We start from the raw sequence: 15,419 nt of genomic DNA, 5'->3' as shown, positions 1-15,419 counted from the left end.
TCTGACCACCATCTCCCCTATTTTGCCCTCTTTTGTATCAACCCCACCACCCTTCTCTGATCCCCTTCTCCTCCTACTTTCCTATAGGGTAAGACAGATCTCTATATCCAATTGATTGTCTATGTTCTTCCCTCAATGAGTCAATTTCTATGAGAAAAGAATTATGTGCTCCCCTCTTTCATGCTTCTTTTATGTATAATAATATGTCCCATTCTATTTTTTCCTTCCCCTTTCTCCCAATTCATTCCTCTTTCTCATGCCTTAATTTTATTTTTTATATATCCCCTCATGTTCAATTCATAGCTTTGCCTTATATGTATATTCCCTCTAATTGCCCTAATAATAATAAAATTCTTAAAATTTACAAGAATCATCTTTAACCTTTTGATTTCTCTTTCCTATTTACTTTTTTATACTACTTTCAAATCTTGACTTTGATAGTCAAATTTTTTATTCATCTTTTGTCTTTTCATCAGGAATGTTTGAAGTTCTCTATTTCATAGAATACCCATTTTTTCCCCTGAAGGATTATGATCAAATTTTCTGGGTAAATGATTTTTTTTGTTGAAGTCCTAGCTCCTTTGCCCTCTATCATATTCTAGGTCCCCTTATTCTTTCATGTAGAAGCTGCTAAATCTTGTATTTTTCTGACTGTGGCTCCACAATATTTGAATTGTTTCTTTTTGGCTGCTTGCATCATTTTCTCACTGACATGGAGTTCTGGAATTTGGCTATCATGTCATGGTAGTTTTCCTTGATGGTTGCTTAAAAGACAATGTCTAAGCTCTTTTTAAAAAATTATGGCTTTCAAATAGTCCAATCATTCTTAGATTGTGTCTCCTAGACTTATTTTTCAGCTCAATTGTTTTTCAAATGAAATATTTCACATTTTCTTCTATTTTTTTTTATTTTGACTATTTCTTGGTGTCTAATGGAGTCATTAGTTTCCACTTGGCCAATTCTAATTTTTAAAGACCTGATTCTCTTGAGTGAGCTTTTGTACCTCCCTTTCCAATTCTATTTTGAAAGGAATTCTTTTCCTCGGTGAATTTTTGTACCTCTTTTTCCATATGGCCAATTCTGCCTTTTAAGAAGTTCTTCTCTTCAGTACATTTTTGTCTACTGTAAGATTAAAAATTAATATCCAATACTTAAGAAGTATTATATTTTATAAGATTTATTAATAATCACTTTAAGTAGAGGAAAGTAAAAACCATCAGAAAAGAGCAGTTTCTCAGACCACAAAAGCGGGAGAAGAGAGAGAAGGGGGAGCTGCACAAACTTATCTTCGAAATGTAAAGACATAACATGGGGGAAAAAGAGGAATGCTGGGAAATGAAGTCCAGAGATTCAAAATTCTAATCACACAATACCTTTTTCCATTTGACCAAGTCTGCTTTTTAAGAAGTACTTCTCTTCCCTGGATTTCTTTTGTACCTCTTTTACCAATTAGCCTATTCTGTTTTTTTAAGCTATTAATTTCTTCAGTATTTTTGGTGCCTCTCTTACCAAGCTATTGACTCCTTTTTCATAATTTCCCTGCATTGCTTTCGTTTCTTTTTCCAATCTTCTACCTCTCTTATTAGATTTTTAAAAATCCTTTTTGAATTCCTCCATTAATTCTTTTTTGGCTTGAGAGAGCAATTCACATTTTTCTTGGAGACTTGGAGTGCAGCAGTATTAACTTGGTTGTTTTTTTCTGAGTTTGTGTTTTGTTTGGTCTTCTCTGTCAATAAAAACAACTTTCTATGTTGAATTTCTTTTTTGTTGTTGTTGTTTGCTCATTTTCTAACATTTTTCTTTTTTTAATTAAAAAAATACTGTTGAGGTCAGGCTGTTTAACTCTGGTAAAGGGAGCACTCATCCAAGCTTTGGGTTCTTTGTACAGCTGCCTTCAGAGCTGACTCTGAGGATCAATCTGCTTTCAGATCTTCCAAAGTATGATGTAAGAAAAGGTTGAATATTCTCCCAGCCTGTGCTCCCGTCTATGATTAACCCCACAAGCATTCTTTTCCCCCTTGGAACTATGATCAAAGTCCCCTGCTCTCCTGTGTCCACAAGTGCTGATGGGTGCTAGTACTCCTTCTCACCCTGAAGGAGCATTCCAGTGCTGCTACCTGGATCTGTATATGGGTAATGCAACAAGAATCTTGCACCCAGAGCCTGCAGGGGGTCCCCTGTAATCTCCTTCTGAGCAGCTGTCTGACCCCTTTTGCCATCTGTGGCTGAGAGCTACTGAAGCCTTTGTTGCTGATTCAACTGTGTCCAAGGCTCCTTGCTGCTACAGAGGGGCTGCTTTGCTCTCAACTTCCATACAGTGTACTAGATCTTTCCTGCCAGCCTTCTTAGTTGTTTTGGGCTGAAAGATTATTTCACCTTGTCTTTTTGTAGGTTATGCTGATCTAGAATTCATTTTAAGGCATTATATCATCGTTTTTTGGAAGGTAATATGATAGCAATTAAGTGAGTCTATATACCTTCTTGGCTCTGCCCCAACTATTCTAGGGTTGTTTTTCTTAAACTCTGTGGATTCTTACCTCAACTTCTACTCTCATTGAAGAGTCCAGTAACAAAGTAAGACTACGTTTACCCCTCAGGGATCTTCTGATTCCTTTGATGCTATCTCCTACTTTTCCTAGCCTTAAAAGACTTTCAACTACTTTTTTCTTAATTTTTAAAAATACTTGGCAAGTTTCCCTAACCTTAAAGAACTTTTGCTGGATCCTATCAGACCCTCAGGCTATCATCCTCTAACTCTTCCCCCTATCTTTCTCAACCAAATCCCTTTAAAAAAAAAAGCTGCCTACCTTGGCTAACTTGTCTTCTCTTATTCTCTCTTCAGGCTTTTGTGATTTGGGTTCTGACTTCACACATCTGAAAGAGCTCTCTCCAAAATTACTAATAGTCTATTCATTGTGAAATCTAATGGTCTTTCTTCTTCCTCATTCTTGTAAGCCTATCTGTTGTATGTGACACTGTCCATCATCCTTCCTTAGATATTTTCTCCTCTCAGGATATTTGTGACCCCAATGTCTCCTGGTTTTTCTACTTGGCCAACCATAGCTTCCTGCTCTCCTTTGCTGATTTATTACCTACATTATGCCTCCAAACTGTGGGTGTCCCCCAAGGTTCTATTCTAGATCTTCTCTTATCCCCTTAGATTGTCTCTCTGGTTAACCTCAGGTTACCCATTAGTTTAACTATTGTTCCTATGCATATGATCACAGATCTATATATTCAGTTCCAATTTCATATCATCTGTTGTATATTTCAAACTGGATGTCCTGAAGAAGTTCATATTAAACATGCCTCACCAAAAAAGTTCTTTATCTTTCTCCCCCATTTCAAACTTCCCCATTTCTGTCAAGGGGGAACTAAGGAATGCCATGGATAGAGTGTTGGGCCTAGAGTCAGAAAGAGTCATCTTCCTGAGTTCAAATCTGGTCTCCAACACTTACTAGCTGTGTGACCTTGGGTAAGTCAGTTAATCTTTGCCTCAGTTTCCTCATTTGTAACATGAGATGGAGAAGAAAATGGAAGACCACTACAGTGTCTTTAACAAAAAAGTTCAGATCACAAATAGTCAGATACAACTGAAAACAACTCTACAACACCTAGAGAGACCTTTCATAACAAGAAGAAACTCTCAAAAACTGGTGCAATTATTTGTTGATGTTGTTTTTAGTTGCCTTGAGGGAAGGCTATCTGGCCAGCACAGAGGCACAAGAGTCAAATTCACCTCTGAACAATACAGAAGGCTTTGGAAAAACCACTGACCCCTAGAGAGGCCATTGACCATTCTAGCACTTATTTGGTCTCCCTGTATACCTCTTCAACCCATCTCACCCAACCCAGCCCCAAGAGGCATGGTGAAGAAGTTTTGACAGTTAGAGAGTCATCTTAGAGAGCTGAAGTTTCTCAATAATTTAGTACCCAGAAAAGAGCATAACATTGGGAAAGGAGACTGGCCTTAGAGTCAGGTCAAAAGATCTGGGTTTGAATCACTGCCTGAGATACTAAGTGCATGATCAGGGGCAAGTCATTTATGATTTCATAACCTCAATTGTAAAATGAAGATAATAATGCTCATTACCTAGCTCCTGGGGCTATTGTGAAGAGGATACTTTGAAAATGTTTAAGTTTTATGAAAATATTATTAGGTTAAAACTTTCCCTGCTAATAATCCTAGAACTAGGTCATTCAGTATTTCTGTTGAGATCTAGTCTTTAGTTCATCCCTATTATATTAAGGCTACTTTATTTTAAAATTTTTCACTCTTCTCAGACTGTTTTAGCCTTTTCCATTTTGTAAAACCTTTCTTAAATCTCACTTCCCCCATGAAACCTTGCACAGATTTTTCATAACACAGTGTTGAGATTCTTCCTGTGTACTTTCATTCTACCTGACTTTATAATTGCTTATATTCATGCATCCCTAATGTCCTTTAGCATATTATAAGCCTTCCCCTTCTTACTTGCTAAAGTATTTACCTTACTGAAACCATATGAACTCAGCCATTCCCATAGAATGTATTCTCCTTAAGAATAAGGATTGTTGGAGGCAGCTGGGTGGATCATGAGCCAGGCCTAGAGATGGGAGGTCCTGGGTTCAAATATGACCTCAGACACTTCCTAGCTGTGTGACCCTGGACAAGTCACTTAACCTCCATTGCCTAGCCCTTACCACTCTTCTGCCTTGGAACCAATGCACAGTATTGATTCTGAGATGGACAGTAAGGGTTTAAAAAAAAGAATAAGGATTGTTTCATTGTTTTTTGTCTTTCTAAATCCTAGCAGAGTGCTCACATATAGTAGTCACTTAATATGTACTTATTGACTGATTGTATAATGACGAATAAAGAGGACAATTGAATAGTGATTCTGCATTTTACTTAGAGGTTTTTGCTGGTCTCACCTTAAAGATTTTCTCTGTTAAGACTGAAATTCTTAGGAGACTCTATCTTAATTTATATGTATTTATTAAATAATTTTTAAAAGCAGGCCAGGGAAAGAAAAGGTACCAACCATGTGTGTCTAGCTGTTCCCTGCGCTAACCAGTGCTTACCTGCACTGGCACTCTCCTAGTCACCTCCTCTTTCTGTGGTTCAAAGCAAAAGAGACCTATTTACTTTCCCCAAGTCCCATTCATGCTACTTATGATGTCACTTTTCTGTATCCCTTTGATTTGACAGATGGACTCTGATCTCACTCTGGATCAGAAGTGAGTCTTTAGGATGCCAAGGGTCACATGGGACAAGAGGCAAGCTCTGGCATCCCCCCCACACACACAGCTTTTGTTTTGATTATCATTTTTTAAGCAGTAGTGATTTGGAGTATTTTTTCATTTACCTCTATATGGCTTTGATTTCTCCATCCAAAAATTATCTGTTCATCTTTTGCCTATTTATCAGATAGGGAATGACTTATTCTTATAAACTTAACAAAGTTTTCTATGTATTTTAGATATGAGACCTCTATCTGAGAGACTATTTATGAAATTTTCCCCCATTTTCTACTTTCCATCTAATCTTGACAACATTTGTTTTATCTGTACAAAAGCATTTTAATTCAATATACTCAAAATTATTAATTTTATTTATTATTAATGCCTATCTCTTATTGACTCCTAAATTCCTCTCCAATCCATGAAATCCTCTACTATTTCTGTTCTTCTAATTTACTTATGATATCTCCTTTTATGTCTAAATCATGTTGATTTTTATTTAAATCATTTTAATTTTATCTTAGTGAATGGCATAAGATATTAACCTAGTTTCCACCAGACTAGTTTCCAACTATCCCAGAAATTTTTACCAAGTAGTGATTTAGTGATAAAAAATGATCACAAAAAATATTTAACATAGTATTAGAAATGCTAGCAAGACCAATAAGAAAATAAAAAAAAACTTGAAGGAATCAGAATGGGCAAAGAGATAATAAAACCATCTCTTTGTAGATGACATGATGGTATATGTGGAAAATCCTTGAAATTCAGCTAAAAAGTTAGTTGAAATTATCCACAATTTTGGCAATATAGCAAGATATAATGTAAAACCACATAAATTATCAGCATTTTTACATATTACTAAAAAAATATCCTATAAGAAGAGATAGAGATACTCCATTTAAAGAAACCACAGGTAGAATAAAATACCTGGGAGTAGACCTATCAAAACAAACCAGGAATTCCATGAGTATAATTATAAAACACTTTTTACACAAATGAAGTCAGACCTAAATATTTAGAAACATATTAATTGTTCATGGATGAGCAAAGCCAACATAATTAAAATGATAATCCTACCTGAACTAATGCCATCTCCCAATGAAATTATAAAAAAAAATATTTTGAGTTAGAAAAATAATAACAAAATTTATTTGGAAGGACAAAGTATCAAGAATATCAAAAGAATTAATGAAATAAAACATAAAGGAAGGAAGTCTATGAGTACCAGAGTTTAAGCTATATTATAAAGCACTATTTATCAAAAACTATCTGGTACCAGCTAAGAAATAGAAATGTAGATCAGTAGAACAAAATAGACACACAACAAACAGCAATAAAAAATTATATTAAACCTACATTTGACAAAAGCATAGAATCAGATTTGGGGGATAAGAAAACATTTACTCTTAAAGAATGTGTTAAATTTAAAAACCCACAAAAAAACTTAAAATCACGTCACATTATAACTTACATTTTCATCAAACATTCATAGAATGGAACCTCACAAATTGCAACTCTCAAAATAATGAAACATTTTGAATTGTTCATGAAATGTACTTTTACTAAAATATTAAATTTTTATAATTTTGATGAGAGCTAACTTAATTTTAATATAAAAGAAATGAAATTAGAAATATTTTAAAAATAAAGTATATTTTTGTGAACATATGTACATATGCACAGAACATTTAATTTTATAATTAAAGATTAATGAAAAAATTTAAGTATGTACTTTATCATAATAAAATTATACCTAATATTCCCGAATTACAATAATATTTATTAAACTATATTGGAGTTATTTTTAATTCATTCAGGAAACTTGCAACTATTATTGTCAAAACATGGGAACAAATGTTCATATTGTCAAAACAAGGAAACAAACATTCATACAAGAATCAGAAATGTTCAGTTTGTGGCCCAACTCCAAAAGACTTCATTCAGAATTTCAAAATTATGCATATTAAACGTAAAAATATTTATATACTATGTGAATTATATTAAATATATTTTTTATTCTTAACATGTAATTAATACTCATATGGTCGTTTGGAGTCCATATTGACTCAGAGCTAACAGAATTTTATATGTCACTCTAATTTTCTTTGAAATTCACTGATTTTACAATGGTTGTCAAAAACAATAGAGAAATGATAATAATAATAATACCAAGAAAGACCAAAAAAACACATGCAACATAATCTGGGCCATGCTAGATAATCCATACCAGCTTCTCCCATCCCCTGTCATTGTCCACGACTATTCTAGTTCATGGAAAATCACAACTGTAAACACCAACATACTAGGACTTGCTTTATGTGTCTCTTTTTTATGTTTCTGCTCTCATGACTATTTCTTCTTCCCTGGTTTAATCAGCAGCAATAGAACAGGATAATTAGGAGCTGTGCACTTTCCAGATTCACAGTGGTTTCATCATTAAAGAACATAAAAGAGGCAGAAAAGCAGTTTTAAAAATTAAACAACAAATTAAGGGAGCACAGTTGCACCAATGATAGGAACTTTCTGGTCTAAATCTTGTTTTCCAAATCCAGCACGAAAGGAAAAGGCACACGATTCACTAATTCAGAGAGCTGGGATTTCTCCAGTGTTGGGACTCCCTCTACTGATATGATCTGCAACAGTGTCTGCCACAAGGTAAGTGTTTTTCATTAAAAACAAACAAAAAAATAACTGTATCAATTCCTTCAACCATCTTCAGTTCCATTCAGCAAGTATTTATTAGACCCCTCCTAAGCGCCAAGTGCTATCCTGGCCCAGGAGAGTCAAAGTCAAAAACAATCAGTCCTTGTCCTTGAAGGAAGTTGGACTCTACTGGAGGAAGGGCTAGCTAATGATGGGGTACCATGTATAAAGATATCATTCAGTCATTTCAGTTATGTGTGACTTTCTTCATGGATTGTTTTTCATTTTAATCTTTGTTTCCCTATTGCCTAGTAAGTAGCTTGGATATAACAAGAGTTCCTAAGCTGATGGGAGTTTGAAAGAGGAGAGCCAGCTTTCCCATGGGTACCTGTAGCCTAGAGTACAAGCAATGACATTCAAAGCTTTGTCATGCCTCTTGGAGGACCCTTCCAGCCTGAACCTGGACCTTCTCAGAACTTGTTATCAATCTCTAGTTTTGCTTCTTGGTCTTTCCCTGACAATCAGTTGGTTCATGTGGCTCCTCTGTTTAGCTTGGCTTTAAATTCAACTTAACTAGTTTTTGAACCAGTAGTTTTTCTTGGAAGGATTTCAGTGGATCACCAGATTTTATAAATCACTTCTGTCTTTAAGAAAGTCAGATAGTCACAAGATACTCATAAGGAAGATGCTAGCCATAGCCAAAGAAGGAACTATTGGAATCTGAGTACAGATCAAAACATGCCATCTTCCACTCTATATCCTCCGTAAAATTTTGTGTCTTCTATCATGACATGAACAATGTGGAAATACGTATTACATCAAAGTATGTATATTACTGATATCAGACTATTCACTACCTCGGGGGAAGGAAGGGGGAGGGAGAGAGAAAATCTGAAATTTAAGATTTTTTTAAAAATTTTTAATTAAGAATTTTTAATTTAATTTTAATTTAATTTAATATTTATATTATATATATTTATATTATTTCATTTTATATATATATATAATATATAGTGGTAGTCTCTCAGTGACTGAGAGTGACAATTGTCTTTGTGCATTATCATCTATTGATGTACCCTCATGTGACTTTTGTAAAGATTAAAATTTAGGGGAGACTGAGGCAGGTAGAAATTAATTTCTCTCTGCAAGGAGTATTATATTTTTATGAGGTTTATTAAAGGTTAAGGATTAAAGAAAATACAGAATAAAAAGCACATGCCTACCTAGCCAAGATAACCTCACGTCATGAAAGAGACGCATCGGCTCCAAAACGGAAGTCCAAAAAACAAAAACACAAAAGCCTTTGCAATCAGCTTAAATCCCTTCTGGATCTCGGCCCACATGAGAATTCAAAGCATTCTGGGGAAGTGGAGCAAAGGCTTCTGATGATTGAAGTCCAGAGTTCGAGTCTATTTTTACATTCCCCTGTTTGATCGTTATTGAGGAGAGAAGTTTCCCCAAAAAGGATCATGAAAACATAATCAACTTAAAGATTACAATAATTTGAGATTGAGGAAAAGAGGGGGAAAAAAAACAACCAATAATTGCTAGATGCATTGACAAAAAGCCAATTAGGGGGCTGTCCCCTTTGGCATGAAAGTATACATACAAATAAATGTTCAATCAACTATACCCAAAGTTCATTTTTGTGCAGCTTGTGGTCTGGAGGCATCTTCATTATGTCTTCTCCAACAGTTCAGTTCTGGATTCAGGGAAGTAGCATCTTCTTTACCTAAAATTCTTCTCAAAAGGAGTTTAAACTTTGTAATTTAAATAATGATATTTTTTACACTTTGGAGTCCAAAGGCTGAGGCGCACAGTTTGTGGCACATGGGGCCTGGGACGCCAGTTGTTACGGGAGGTGTGTCTGTGGTCTGGTGTCGGCGTTCACGCTCAGCGGCAAGACGTCGACGTCGCTCATCTTCAAAGGTGGTGGCGGCATGGTTAATGGGGGTTCGCCAGCTGCTTCTGTCAGAGGCAGCGAGTTCTAGCTGCTTTGGTGTAATGCCAGCCCACTTCAAGTTGGACTTTAGCTGATCCTTGAATCTTCTCTTTGGTCGGCCTTGTTTCCTGAGTCCAGCTGACAGTTCACCGTAGAATACCTGTCTTGGTATTCGCTGTGGGTCCATGCGGATGACGTGTCCAGACCATCGTAGCTGGGTCTTGAGGACCAGGACTTCGATGCTGGTGGAGTTGGCTCTGTCGAGGACTTCCTGATTGGTGATTCGGTCCTGCCATCGGATCCTCATGATTGACCGGAGGGAGCGTTGGTGGAATTGCTCCAGCTGTTTCATGTGCTTCCGGTACAGTGTCCATGTCTCACACCTTACAGGAGCGAGCTGAGGACCCTGCGTTGTACACTTTGAGCTTCGTCGCAGTGCTTACACCTCTGTGTTGGAGGACTTTGGAGTGCAGCCGCCCAAGTGCCTGGCTGGCCTTTTGGATCCTGGCATTGATCTCGTGGTCTAGGGACCCGTCGTTGGCGATGGTGCTGCCCAGGTATGTGAAGGTGTTGACGTTAGAAAGCTTCATGCCGTCGATTGTAATGCACGGCTGGTTCGTTGGCCTCCCTGGTGCAGGTTGGAACAGCACCTCTGTTTTGCTGAGGCTAATGGTCAGGCCAAACAGTTTTGTTGCGGTGGAGAACCTGTCCACAATGGTTTGGAGATGATTTTCTTGGTGGGCCATGAGAGCACAGTCATCTGCGAAGAGAGCTTCCAGGATGAGTCTCTCTGTTGTCTTTGTTTTTGCAGTCAGGTGGCGAAGGTCGAATAGTGAGCCATCCAGTCAGTATTTGATGTAGACGCCCAGGTCTAGATCCATCACAGCATGTCGTAATAAAAAATAAAATAAAAATTAAATTTAAATTTAAAAAATAATTTTTAATTAAGAAAATTAATTAAGATAAAAAAAATAAAAATTAATTAAGAAAATTAAGATGTTTAAGATTGTTTTTTTAACAAGGGAAACAACCAACTGTGGAGAAATTTTTAAAGATTTCTCCGATAAAGGGTTCATTTCTCAAATATGTAAAGAACTAAATCAAATTTATAAGAATATGAAACATTCCCCAATTGACAAAGGATATGAATAAACAATTTTCAGATGAAGAAATCAAAGCTATCAATAATCATATGTAGACATGTTCTAAATATCTCTTGATTAAAGAAATATAAATCAAAACAACTCTGAAGTACCACTTCACACCCAGCAGACTGGCCAATATGACAGTAAAGGAAAACAATAAACTTTGGAAGGGATGTGGCAAAATTGGGATACTAATGCATTGCCAGTAGAGTTGTAAACTGATCCAACCATTCCAGAGGGCAATTTGGAACTGAGCCCAAAGGGCTATAAAACAATGATTCCTTTGACCTAGTAATAATTAGGTCTTTATCTAGAGAGTTAAAAAGGGGTTTGGGGGAGAAGGACCTAGTTATACAAAAATATTGATAGCCACTCTTTTTGTGGTGGCAAAGAATTGGAAATTAAGGTAATGTCTATCAATTGGGGAATGGCTGAACAAATTGTGATATATGATGGTGATGGAATATTATTGTGCTGTTAGGGATGAACTGGAGGATTTCAGAAAGAGTTAGAAAGACCTCCATGAACTCATGCAGAATGAAATAAGCAGAACCAGGAGAATGTTATACACAGTAATAGCAATAATGTGGAACAATCAAATGTGATAGATTTAACTATTAATAGCAATACAATTATCTGGAACAGTTCTGAGAGACTTGTGACAAAAAATGCTTATCCACCTCCAGAGAAAGAACCCTGGGAGTCAGAATGCAGAGAAAGCATATGATTTTTCAATTGTTTATTTGGGTTTACATTTTGGAGTTTTGGTTTTATGAGATTACTCACAAAAATGAAAAATATGGAAATGTGTTTTGCATGATAATACATGTATAACCCAGATGGAATTACTTGCCAGCACAATAACAGTGAAGGGAAGGGAGGGAGGGAGATAAGTTCAATCACATAAGTTAGGAAAACTCTAACTTAGGAGTTAGGAAAAAAAGTTAGGAAAAAAGTGTGGAAACTTGTTATAACATATAGTTAATGTTTTTTAAATTAAAAAGTAAAAATACGAAAAATAATTATTTACATGTAATTGAAAAAAAAATTGTTTAAAGAAAAGAAAAAGTCAGATGGAAGCAGGTAGGTAGCTAAGTAGATAGAGAGCCAAGCCTGGAATTGGAGAAACCTGGGTTCTAATCTGGCCTCTGATACTTCCTAGCTGTGTGATCCTGGGCAAGTCACTTAACCCCCATTGAATAGCCCTTCCACTCTTCCACTTTGCAACTAATACATAGTATTGATTCCAAGGCAGAAGAGTGATAAGGCCTAGGCAATGGGGGTTAAGTGACTTGCCCAGGGCCACATAGCTAGGAAGTTTCTGAGGCCAGATTTGAACCTAGGACCTCCCATCTCTAGACCTGGCTCTAAATCCTCTGAGCTACCCAGCTGCCCCCAAGGTAAGGGGTTTTAAAAAGAAAAGAAATCATTTTTATAGGTGACCATAGCTAAAAACATTCATCAATTTATGACCAACTTTTTGGTGATAAGAAAAATAAAGTGCTTTATTTCACATATTTTAATTATAATAGATAAGAGCATGGTTTATTTAAGACATTTTTTTCATCCTTTTAGCCAACTTAAATCCCATTTTGAGGTCAGTGTTAAATTTATGGTTGGACTGAATAATATTTTAATTGGTCACCAGGGATTTAATTGCTAAATCCCAAATGAATTACTAAAGTCAGAATGGAATTTATGATAGTTTATTTTACAATAAAGAGGGAAGATATTAAGGAAGAGAGAAAGAGAAGAAAAAGAGAGAGATAGCTGCTCCGGCCTCCTCTGAGCTAGGCAGGAGTTCAGAGGCCCCAGCCAAGGGAAAAGAGTCTCAAGAGAAAGGCCAAGGGAAAAGGAGTCAGCCTTTATACTCACCATGTGTCACTTCAAAGGAACAGGGTCACCAGGAAAAACAAGTCCAGTCAGCACTCTTCTGAATGAAGAATTATTCTCCACTCCAGTAGAACTCCAACAGAAGTGGAAGTCCAAGTTGAACTTCCAGAAGAACTGCCTTCAGGCCCTTGTCACTCTCTTTTAAAGTCCTTTTTTCTTACATCACTTCCCTTCATCTTTACGTCTACCAATCATAGCCAATGCTCCACTCTAGGACCGCCCAGAAGGCAGTCAGTCGATTCTGATTCGTCACCTACTCTTTCACACAGGGGTCACAGACCTCCCACTCAGTGTGTGAGATGGGTCTTTGTACCTTTTTTGATTAAATCCAAAATGGGCAGATCTCCATACTCAACTTTAAGTACCATGCTTACGTTTTGGGGATTAAATCTGAAAATGGACTGGGGATTATAAATTAATCTTCACAATCAAGGAAGAGCTAAGTAGCTTCATTGTTACAACCAGGGGAGAGCTTAATCTAATCTTCACATCAGTCACAGTTGATTCCATGGTATGGAAAATGGCCCCAATACCAAATCAACATCAATAAAGCAAACTTGTAGTGGTTAGGGGAGCTATAGCCAAAATCTTTAGCCTTTGGCACACCATGGCAGCTGTCAACATGAAACTTCATAAATGAATCATTCAAAATCATTTTTTCCAAAACATTATCAATATAAAACTATGAACCCTTTTAAAAGTTGAGAATTGATTTTCACTGATGTCAACACTATATGGCAATTGTTAAATTGTTGCTTATGGCATATTGATGGATTGCAAAGAGAATGTCTACCTTTATTGCTTTCTTTCTTGGCTTATTAATTGATTTGTTTGCTAATGCAACATGGAGAATGAATAATTGAAGGACGCAATTTTCCATTTTTCCCTAGAACATTCCCATTTGAAAATACATCTAATTTGAAGGTATAGTTCAATAGTTATAATTATTAATTACTATTTACACAGAAAGTTTTGATCTGTTATATGTGATTTATTTATATCACACATTTATTAACCTCCACTAATGTCCTATTCTAATGCCTCATTTGGTGCATGGAATTGACCCTGGGCTCTTAGAAGCTATGCCAGTAGAGAGTAAGCTTTGGACACTACAAAGCTGAAAAAGCTTCAGGGGCTGGGTCAGTACTGTATCCACCTGTTGTCTGATGCCCAGCTTAACCAAGCCCAGGAAAACATCACCAGGCTCACTACAGGGTAATGAGTCCTTTACAGCAACAGTTCTCCAAGACTTTCCTAAGGTGAGTGAATGCAATAATAATCAGTGCAGTGGCTACCTGGCCAACTGAAATTCAAAACTTTTCTTGAAATATTGAATTATATTGATTAGTCCTGCTTTTCCATAAATCGTAAGCTGTAGCTAACCTGTGTGAACATGGTTAAAGAGTAAAAGAGCCTCATGAATTTCATTTGGTTTGAAATTCTATTTGTCTTACTTGGAAGAATTCCAAGCTCTGTATACCACTTCTCTCTGTGAAAAATAGCCAAACATCATTGATTAAAGTCATTGATTTTGGATCAGAAAGGAAAAATATAATTTTACATACAAAAATTATTCATCTTTCTTGATATCTATTAAAACATCTTTCAAATATAAAGTGCGCAAGCAGATTTATTTTATTATTTTTTTATAAGTAGGTTTAAATAGTTCAGTGGAGCCACAGATCTGAGCTTAACAGTAGATCAAGTGAGACTCTGTACATTAGATCATGAAACTTTGAGGAAGTCATCAAAGATAAAAGATTATTAAGGGAAAAGCTAATGTGGAAATTTTAGGTCACAAGAGATTTGGTTTGAAAGAGAGAGGTAAAAGGTTTCCATCATTGTATATTAAATGAGATTCAAATTAGCCTTTTCCAAAGTTGAATCTGGGAACTTAAATATTCCTCCCCATACAAGATATTCTTATCTACCCACTTGGACTGCCACCATATGGCCTATGAATTTATGGCCTTGCTGTTGCTTCTGTCTCTGTTGCATTTATTCTTTCCTGCCTTTGATAAAGAGATGTTGAAGATGGCTATGATCTTGTGAGCTTCTGAATTTTAGAATAGTGAACCGCCATAGATTAAGGCACTAATATCTATGCCAGAGTGTGTGTGGCTAACTGAACTTGGTCCACCAGCACAGGACTGGGATCCATCCCAGGAGAGGATTTTGACCCCCAAGGTCAAGATACCAGGCCTTACAAGCAAGTGACTTTGCAGCAAGTAGATACTTTGCAATAAATGTTTTAAGTGTGAGCCCACTCTTCCCAGGATAAATGGGAAGAGAGTGCTCTCTCTCCTGTAGGTTAGAGAGAGAGGAGAGAAATGGTTTATAATTATTGTTTTTGCTACATCTTTGCAGGAATTATACCTTTATAAAAACTACTTGATGTTAATTCATTCAGTGACACTGGGGTGCTAATCACTTGTAATTAACATTGCCAAGAACACCAGAATGGGGGCTAAAGCCAATAACTTCATAGAACATCTGAGGGGAGAGTCCTGCTGCGGAAGAACCTGAATCATCCATGTGAGTATGAGTTAGGATAAAAATCTCCAGAAATC

Source organism: Monodelphis domestica, chromosome 6 (assembly GCF_027887165.1).
Source record: "Monodelphis domestica isolate mMonDom1 chromosome 6, mMonDom1.pri, whole genome shotgun sequence".
Lineage (NCBI taxonomy): Eukaryota > Metazoa > Chordata > Mammalia > Didelphimorphia > Didelphidae > Monodelphis > Monodelphis domestica.
This window is presented reverse-complemented; position numbering follows the sequence as displayed.